At 36.4% G+C, this 10,711-nt stretch overlaps 1 pseudogene across 1 annotated transcript; it reads left to right on the top strand.

Annotated features, from left to right (window-relative positions):
• The first annotated feature begins 1,254 nt into the window (after positions 1-1,254).
• Positions 1,255-7,772, top strand: LOC109205432 (annotated as a pseudogene). Its single transcript, XR_002064666.1, has 4 exons — positions 1,255-2,057; positions 4,938-5,076; positions 6,261-6,296; positions 6,417-7,772. The product of XR_002064666.1 is annotated as an LEAF RUST 10 DISEASE-RESISTANCE LOCUS RECEPTOR-LIKE PROTEIN KINASE-like 2.1 (transcript).
• The last annotated feature ends 2,939 nt before the right edge of the window (positions 7,773-10,711 follow it).

Below are 10,711 nucleotides of genomic sequence, written 5' to 3'. Positions count from 1 at the left end.
TCCAACCGTAATCAGATGGAAACACATAGTGAGCCGGAAGATTTAAACTGGTTTGGGATTTGTGAGGAGAAAGTGGCGGCGACGGTGGGGGAGAGGGGAAGCTTCTAGACAATGGAGCAGAGGATTTGGTGGGGCCATGGGTGAGGGTTTCGTGCTGGACTGGCGGAGCGCGACGGGGTGCCGCAAGTGTGAGGACTCACACGGGCGGTATGGTTTCAACAATTCAACTCAGGATCTCTTGTGCTTTTGCCGAGATGGTACCATGAAGTTTGATCATTGCAAAGGTACGCCCATATATCTTCATTGTTTTCATTTGCTATTTATTTTTAATTCTAATAGAATGTTGCTGTTAAATTCTCGTATGTTGCTGCTTAAAATCTAGCTTGTGATGTAAATGGTAGAAATTCGTCTATTTTCTGACTGACTACTTTAAATTCAAAAGAATCAAAATACAACCTTGCCTTGCCTAGTTTCGTAGCAAGTCATTGGCTCATTGCATCTAAATTCTGATACCAGGTTTAACATTCCGCAAAGAGAGCTGAAAATGAACCCAGTAGGCTGTAGGCAGTGTATTTGAGATTTGGCTAGCTCAGCTGTAAGCCTATTTGTTTTAGTTCCAAAAATACGTAGAAATAAGTAGGAAATGTGTGACCTTTTGATACCTGTTGAAATTTCTTTTTTCTGTTATTTTGAATTATTCTTCTTCTTTAAGCTTCTGACAAGATAATTTTATTGGCTGTTTTAGATTCATTCATTGTGGAAAATAAGAAAGTCTTTTTACAGTCAGGGAGGAAATTTCAAGGTTATTCAATTGAAAGCTACCAATAAGCTGGTTGTAAATATTATATGCCTTTTTATTCCTTTGAAATCTCTCCGTCTAGGTGTGAACATTAACCTTATTTTCTCCAATCGTCTTAGTTGAAAAGTCAATTTTCTTTAGTAATCAGTAGAAAAGTCATCGAAACTAGCAGCTCTTCCGTTGTTGTCCATAATAAATTGGCAGGATGACATTTTTCGTTCGTCAAAACTGGATTATTTTTACGCTTAAATATTACTCCCTTCGGTTCACAATAAGTGTCCAATTTGCTTTTAGCACGCCCATTAAGAAAATACTAAATTCTATACAAGAATACCTACTATGACTAAACTACCCCTAATTAAACATTTAATGTGAGGAGTAAGAAAACTTTTTAGGGATATGTACATAGGGGTTATTTTGTAAAAACAAATTGAATTCTTTCTTGATTACATAACTGGACACTTATTTTGAACCAAAATGAAAAAGCAAATTGGACACTTATTGTGAACCGGAGGGAGTAATTTCAATTGAATATTTGAAATCATATACTTAGCAAAACTTTTCTAATACCTAGGTATTCTCCAGCCAACCTAGTCTCTCTTTGATGAGTTCTCACAAATGCATGCTCAAAACTTACTTCTTCCACTTCATCATCACCATCCTACTCTTCTTGATCACTTCCTCGACATCCTATGGCCAAGAAAATAAACAGTATACCACTTGCAGTAGCTCCTACAGCTGTGGGAATATTCAAAATATCGGCTTCCCTTTCTGGGGTGGCGATCGACCTCAAGAATGTGGTCTTCCACAATTCAAGCTTGAATGTGAAGCCAACCATGATCCCGTTATGAAGATCGACAATCATGATTTCCGTGTACTTGACATCAATGGAGAAAAGCAAACCATGAGAATTGCACGTAAAGATCTTGAAGAAGACATTTGTCCTGATAGATTTGGTAACACTACCTTGAATGATGGTCTTTTCCGCTATGGTCCGGACTTGCGAGTTTTCGTCATGTTCTATGCTTGTCCTTTTAATATACCTTCAGAATGGAAAAAGTTCTCCTTTAGCTGCAATATCAATGGAAACTCCAGTCTTGGTTTCTATCCAGATGAGTCATTTTCATCATTCTGGGGCCCAAAGTACCCGAATTGTGAGCATAAGATCATGGTTCCTGTTGTGGTGAAGGAATTTGAGCAGTTCCAGAACGAAGGAAGTACGAAGATATTGGAGCTATTGAAGCAAGGGTTTGATGTGGTTTACGACAGAAGCGCAGACTGTATAGCTTGTGAGAAGACAGGGGGATTATGTGGGTCAGTGACAAATCTTACAGAGCCAACGTGCCTTTGTAGGGACCAAACTTATTCTTATAACTGCAGTTATGTAACAGATCAAGGTGTGTTCCATCTCCCTCATCTAACTTACTCTGTTTGCCGTAAATGGTTTGAATCTAACTNAAAACTGAAACTTGAATTGTAATACCTCTGTTCTCCAGGCGGGCCCCTGATTGTTGAAACTTGAAAAGTATTCCCTTGTTCTCCAGGTGGGCTCCTGATTGTTGAAGCTTGAAAAGTATTCCCTTGTTCTCCAGGTGGGCTCCTGACTGCAACAAAAATAGACAAAAACAAAGAAAACTTCTGCCCCAGTTTGGTAGCTGGGCACATGGGTGAGTGTTAAACTAAATTATTCTACCAACTATTATAAGAATTCAAAAGCTAAGTCCTATTATCCAGGTAGGTCCTGACAACTTCTAATAATTATGAACCTAAGTTATATCCTCTGAAGGTATTACTCCCACCACATTTGTTGTCTAAAAGGTCTTAAACTACTCCCCATTATCCAGGTGGGTCCTGACAACTTCTAGTGAAAAGATAGTTTTAACCTAAATTATATCTACTGAAGGTACGACTCCCACTATATCTTGTTATCTGAAGCGAACTTTAAAGCTACATCCCATTATCCAGGAGGGTCCTGACCACTCCTAATTAAATCCTATCTTAGACAACCCATGTTCTTTAGGATACATTTGTGCTAAATTATGCTACTCATGATTGTTTTGAAGTTTAAACTAAGTCCCATTTTCCAGGAGGGTCCTGAGAATTTCCGGCATACCTTTTTTGGGTGCTTGCTTTTTCCTTAAGGAGGGTTTCTCCCAAAACCAATGAAAACTTTCTGCCCCTGTTTTAATCAAAGAAAAATCTTGTCAGTTTTAAAAATGTGGTTAGTTGCCGGCATTCTTGCTAGGTACATCCCTGCTGCTGGGCTTTACTCCGTCTCGCTTTCCTGGACTTGCCTTGAATCCCCTCGACTTCCTGACCGAATTTCAACCTCTTGACTAAGTGTTCTACCCCATATTGTTGTTTTTGTGTTTCTGACCCCTCTTTTGGTACTTCACTTCTTCCCCACAATTATCCAATTAATCCAACAATGAAACTTCCAGTGGTCCTTTATGACTTACTTTGCTTTTCGACATCTTTGATATATTCTGGCCCTGTCTATACAACTAGGAAGCTGGTAGTTAGCCTTGACATTCCTTCCTTTGTTTCGAACAGAACTGACACTGAAACATCCTAGAGATAGATCTCAAAAGAATGAAATGCAATGACCTCAAGGGTTAAGGATAAAGAGAATCCGAGAACGGATGATTTGTGATGAAGAAAGAAGAGAATGAGACTTATCTGAGTGGAACGACTGATACCATTGAGCGTGCCATGCATTTTGGATTAATCAGCCTAGCCTGTCTAACCAATCAACTTTCGATTGCCACATTTGTTGTTCCTGACTTTCACAACCTGATTTCCACTCAAACCCAAACCTTGCTCGTCTTGCAATGTCCTGAGCAGCTTTTGGCCGCAGACTTGTTTCCTTGGCCTGTCTGAAAAACTCGCCTTCGCCTTACGGTGCCCGTGAGGGTTTTCACCAATCAAACTCTCTCATTTTGATTTCTCTCAACTCCCTTCGCCTTATGTTGCCCGTGAAGGTTTTCATCGATAAGACTCTCTCATTTTTTATTTTCTCTCAACTCGCTTCGCCTTACGATGCCCGTGAGGGTTTTCACCAATAAGACTCTCTCATTTTATCATTTTTTCCTTGTACCGGAGTGTTGCCCCTGACGTGAATCACTTTTACTCGCTTGTATTGGCACTTCCTGAAGATTGATCGAAAGGTCTTTCTTTGGACTGTAATGCAGGCTTTGGACAGGGTTAGGAAGAAAGGGTATCAAAGGCTCAAAACAATTCAACATGGGTTCAAAATTACAACTTTCGGAATCAGATTTCCAACAACAACTACAACTTCTGCCCCAGTTTCTTTCTTGGGGACTTTTGGGATTTTGTTTTGATGTGACTGAACCCCAGAGAGAGGCTGCCTACGTACCCTTTCGGGATTAAGTCAAACATAGTTCAGGTCATAGGAATTACTTTGCTGTTGCCATATTTTCATTTCTTTTCTTTCTTTTCTTTTCCTTTTTTTTTTCATTTCTTTTTTTTTTCTTCATTTTTCTTCTCTTTTTCTTTTTTTTTCTTTTCTTCTTTTTTTTTTCTTCTCTTTTTTTTCATTGGACTGTGTTTTCTTATTTCTTCACCGATTTGCCTTGCTCGAGCTTCCGAGTTGTTATTGATTCCGAAAGAGGGGTACGAAAGAAAGTAAATGAGGCTCAAGAGGGGTAACAAAGGATAAAGTGTTTGGATAGCAGAACAAAATGCCTTCGTCATTTCAATCTCAAAAATATGCCAAATACAATAAAGTACAATTAAACCAAGAAATCATACATAGTATCGCTTGACTGCGTCAGAGTTGATAGCCATTTCTACACATTTTCCTTCCACATCTGTCAAATATAAAGCGCCATTGGACAACACTCTGGTTACAACAAATGGCCCATGCCAGTTTGGGGCGAACTTTCCTTTTGCCTCAGCCCAATGAGGTAGGATGCGCCTCAACACCAACTGTCCTACTTCAAACTTCCGCGGACGCACTTTCTTGTTATATGCTCTTGCCATTCTCTGTTGGTACAACTGACCGTGACACACTGCTGCCAATCTCTTCTCATCAATCAAACTTAGTTGTTCCAAGCGGGCTTTAACCCATTCAACATCATCAATTTCCGCCTCGACGATGATGCAAGGGTTTGATGTGGTTTACGACAGAAGCGCAGACTGTATAGCTTGTGAGAAGACAGGGGGATTATGTGGGTCAGTGACAAATCTTACAGAGCCAACGTGCCTTTGTAGGGACCAAACTTATTCTTATAACTGCAGTTATGTAACAGATCAAGGTGTGTTCCATCTCCCTCATCTAACTTTACTCTGTTTGCCGAAATTGGTTGAATCTAACTGGTAGCCCAGAATCTTCAACTGTTAAATAAGCACCAGAAAGGGGGAAAAACCCATAGGCTGGCATATGGCCTAGTATTTTTGGCCCCGACATACATATCTAAAGTAACTTTTGGAGAATCTGGTCCATTCTAAGTACTACCAAATTTGTTCCCGTCTTTGGTGTGAAACTTCCATTTCTTTTCTCGCCTTTCTAATTTATTCCATCTCTTATGATCATTCTAGAAATTCAAACCGATAAGATCTCTGTATAATTGATAGCTACACCAAATATTTATAATTTTGGGTGGTACTTGACAAGTATAATCCATCATTTTGCGACCAATGAGTCATCTAACTTTTGAAAGGTATCCAGAAGAAGTTCGTATTGATGAATTTCTATAAGCAACCTAATAAAAAAAGTACATTATCCAGAAAAGTCATGCTCAAATAGTAAAATACACTCCTAGTTAGAGATTGCTCATGTACAAGCGCATTGCATTGATGCCCATTCTGAGATTTGGGTATTAGACAGCAGCTTAATTTATGTGGCACAAGTTTTGTTTCAGCTTATCCTGGGAAGATGGATATATCAAAATATGTGAACAATGGAGATGACAATACATCTTTAAAAAGTACAGTTCATAAGTTCAGCAAGGTTGTCCAATGCCTCAGAAGTAATTTCAGCCTCGGGAGTGCTTCATTTGGCCTAGACCCTAAGACGACACCTCTTCTTCTCCTATGGCTGTACAGTGTACACAACCTTATAAAACGGAGACAACATTATGTTATATATTGTGCCAGTGATGTCAGGACCTTGTTTATGCAAAACTGAGTTACTCACAAGTGTTGCGAAAGGGTGTTTTTTCCTACACTAGGATGAGGCTGAATGTCGTGATTGCCTGAATAGCAGAGGGCACTGTGGTGCTCGGATGATGAATCCATCCCCAAAGCAAAACGTGTCATCATCGTAAATCGAGAAACTAACATTCCATATCCACATTTGAGTATTTGACCATATCTCGATTGTTGGAGTGAGAAAAACTTCTTTCTTCATATATAGGAAAACAGTTGATTTATTATACCACTGAAGATCCTTTATTATGCTTCTGTATCACTTCATCACTTGTTTATCTTTGCATTACAGGCAATAAAAGAGATATCAGAGTGAAGGTTGCCATAGGTAACTGTCCTTAATTTGACCTTGTTCATCTTATTATTATCTTTCTCTTCTCAACAATGACCAAGAACTTATAGATAATCAGTGTATTTGAACACCCTTTTTTCGTCTGGTTAATTACAGGTATATCTGCTGCTGGGATAACAACGACATTGGCCTGCTTTATTTTTTACTGCTTCGCGAAGAAATCATCTGGTACATGCTTTTTGTTATCAAAGAAGAGGAGAGAACACCAGAATATTGAGTCTTTCCTCCGGCAGTATGGATCCCTAGCCCCTAAAGCATATAGCTATTCAGACATTAAGAAAATGACAAATTCACTTCAAGAGAAACTCGGACAAGAGGGTTATAAAGGTTACGTCCCGTTGCTATCAAGATTTTAAATGAGACTAAAGGGAATGGGGAAGAATTTATCAATGAAGTTGCAAGCATCAGTCAAACTTCCCATGTCAATGTAGTTACTCTGTTGGGATTTTGTTTTAATGGCCGAGAAAGAGCTCTTGTTTATGAATTCATGCCCAATGGTTCCCTTGATAAACACATCTATGGTGAAGGTTCTAAGTTGGGATGGGAAAAGTTGTACGAAATCGCGCTTGGGATAGGCCGAGGACTGGAGTATTGCACCGAGGATGCATTGCACGAATATTGCATTTTGACATAAAACCTCACAATATCCTTCTGGATGAGGACTTCTGCCCCAAGATATCTGATTTTGGCCTAGCAAAATTATGCCTTCAGAAAGAAAGCATCATATCAAAGTTGGAAGCTAGAGGAACCATCGGTTACATTGCTCCAGAAGTATTCAGTAGAAATTTCGGAAGTGTCTCGCACAAATCTGATGTTTACAGCTACGGAATGATGGTTCTTGAAATGGTTGGAGGAAGAAGGAATTACAGCGCTGAAAGAAGCAATCATAGCGAAATATACTTCCCACGCTGGGCTTATCAACGCCTTGTGACAGATGAAGACATAAATATACAAGGCAGCATGACCAAAGAAGAAAAGGAAATTGCAAAGAAGATGATATTAGTAGGTTTGTGGTGCATCCAAACTGATCCCTCGCAGAGACCATCAATGAGTAAGGCGATTGAAATGCTGGAAGGTAGCTTAGAGGCCATCCAATTTCCACCAAAGCCTTTCATATGTTCTCCCTCATGATCGGAAGGATCGGCGATAATAGCTTTGGGGCAACCAACGAAGCCCTTTATATATTCTTCTACGGGTTCAGCACTTGATTCTACAGCCTCAGCAAGTGAAGAATGACACTTGAATAACAAATGTTTGGACAAGACTTACTAAGATTCATTGGAGAACAAAACAGAGAGAGATGGAATGTTGAAATAGCCATACACAACCAACTTTGAAATGTTAAAAACTGATATCTATCTTGCGCAAGCACCTGTATATTTCTCAACCTCTTAAGTTTGTACTTCTTGATATAAAGGTAAGCTGGTATTTTTAGGATAGTTTCAGTCACTAGTATAATTTCTCAACATTCATAGATGTTGCATATGGCATCATCCTTACAAAATATGTTTTGTGATTGTTACGAAATTCTGCTTTCGCCAAACAACAACAACAACCCATTATAATCCCACAAGTGAGGTATGGGGAGGATAGAGTGTACGCAAACATTACCCATGCCTTTAAGAAGACAGAGAGGCTGTTTCCGGAAGATCCTCAGCTCAGGAAGGGAACAATTTTACAATACGTTTTGTGAAAATAGAATTTCGTACCACAAGAATTGTATATTTCAAACGATGATCTCAATTTTTCACAATCTACGACATACAAACATTTTCGACTATTTCAGCAACATGCCGTCAAGTTTTGCAATACTATAACATTTGGAGACGATAAGTTTAAACAAATAGAAGTATATCGTGTCTACCTCGATAAATCTTTTCTAATGGAAAAATTAAAGCAAGTTCTTCTCTGAGCACTTCTTTAAATTCATAAAACCTTAGGGGTCGTTTGAATAGTGCGGAATAAAGTGTATTAGTAATGCATGTGTTAGTAATGCAAGCATTAGTTATGCAGATATTATTTCTCATCTACTGTTTGGATTGGTGTATTAAAATTATTATACAATTTTTAAGAAAAATAGTTGCTTACAAAAATGTCACCCATATTCTCTAGGTTTAAGGGACTTTAAGAACAATTCTGTCTTTAATCATACTAATGCATGCATTAATAGCCTTGGTATTACTAATGCCATGGTTTTTTATGCATTACTTATACATAGGATAATACCAAGTATGGTTATACATAGGTTGAAAAAATGTACCAAACAAGGTATTAGTAATGATAGAGCTAATGCTTACATTATTTTTTCTAATATCTCCTACCAAACGACCTCTTCTTGTTCTTAACACATTTTTTCCCCCTTCATATAACGTTAAGAACATTAGGAATATAGCGCTTAATGACAATTATACCTACCACTTAAAATTTGTAAACTAAATGAAAAACGTTTTTAGTGACACTTATGTTTTTCTTGTTCTCTTGTTTCCATTATAAAACACATTTGATATTTTAAATTACTTTAACAATTCCGTTTAAGTGCAGAACTGAGTTCTCAAGCAAGCCCATATAAAAACAAAAGAAGTATAGGATTTTATATTTATGAAAAAAAAGCGGTGCATATGTGCGTGCGTCACGTCGTGTATATAAAGTATGAAAACGAGTACTGAGTTAGTTGTGATCAGCAGCATTAATATTGTTTAGACACTAACCAAAAAACTAAAAACGGAAATGAACGAAGATTTTTAAATTGAAAAGACCATACAAAGAAAATTTGACAAACAAAAAGGAAAATGCTGAATTAGATTGAGAGAATCTCACGTCCTAACATTTCAGGTGGCCATGTGATTATAGCTAGAGCCGTCAATATGGGCTTGGTCCGTTGGGCCAGCGCGTAATTTAGCAGGGCTGGGTTAGGATATTTGGAGCCCATTTAAAATCGGTTAAGAACTATTTATGCAAGCCCATTTACCAAAATTAAATCTTTTATTATTCAATGTTGTTTTGAATCTTATATGGCAATCTTAAATTCAATTTTATTATGAATCTTTAATTATTTCAATTCCGTTTAGGCTCCTTCATTACAGTGAATATTATCAGTTGAAAAATGAAGTTGAGATAGATTTTGACTCTTATATGATTAAACTTTGATTTATCTTGAATACAGTATCTTGCAGGTACGTATCTTTTTTAAATTGGTATTTGATTAGCCATCTATATCTATAAAAATTTATCCAATACGTTAAGTACATATAATTTTATTTTTTATATTAAATAATAACATTACGTGATTGTGAGGAGGAATCACAATTAAAGAAATTATTTTCATCAATAAAATTAAACAAATCAAGCGGCAATGTGATTTTATTTGTTCAAATCAATTAAACTTAAATAGACTCATAGATATAATAAAGATAAATAGAAAACTTGATTTTCTCTATATGTCAAATCGTTTTTTCAGTCGATGTAATTTCAGTTCATTCATTTATTCGAAATTCTTAATGCACTGAAATAAAAAAGAAATTATCTTTTGATAGTGAACGATTATAAAATATGTAAAAAAATCCCTATTTGAGTTTAAAAGTCGAGCAATCTTTAATTAGTCCTATCTTATAATCATTTTGAAATATATCACACATTTTAATTTAAAAGTATATGAATTGAGATTAGATGAATTGAATTTGAAGTTTCGTCGAAATAAAAATATGTGAACTCAAAAAGATCTTACGAATTGAGAGATGAGAATATTGAATTAATTTAAAATATAAAATAAATTCTTTTCACTTTTACTATTTCATCCCATGTATGTTATAATAATCCTTTGAATTATATTTTTTCCCATTTATTATTTAATAATGATGATGCTTTATATATTTAATCCAGTTTAACAAAAATTGCATGATTTATCCGAAGGAAAGAAGCTGGATGAAATTGGTAATTCAATAGCTTCAAATCCTGACTTTACATAAGTTGATCTTAACGCAGTGGTGATTATTTGAGCTTTGCCGATATTCTCTAGGCGTGGTAAAGCAAAGAGAGGATAAATATTCTTGCTTGGGAAACGAAACCAACGTCTTTTTGTTTGAGCTTTCTTTTCTAATTTTTTGCTTTTTTTCTTCTTATTTGTATTTCTTATTTTGCCTCATGGAAAACTTATAAAAAGAGTGGCTTTATTATTTTGCAAGAAATAAAAAGATTAGAGTTCAAATTATATATATATATATATATATATATATATATATATATATATATATATATATATATATATATATATATATATATATATATATATAAAATAAGAGGATAATTTTTAATATGGTGAACCCGAGTGGAAAGATAATAAGAAGCTACTTGACAATTTAAAAAAAAAAAAAATTACTCCCTCCGGTCCACTT

This window comes from Nicotiana attenuata, unplaced genomic scaffold, assembly GCF_001879085.1.
Source record: "Nicotiana attenuata strain UT unplaced genomic scaffold, NIATTr2, whole genome shotgun sequence".
In the NCBI taxonomy this organism is placed as follows: Eukaryota; Viridiplantae; Streptophyta; class Magnoliopsida; order Solanales; family Solanaceae; genus Nicotiana; species Nicotiana attenuata.
Note: the sequence above shows the minus strand (reverse complement) of the source record. Positions and strands in the feature narration are given on the sequence as shown.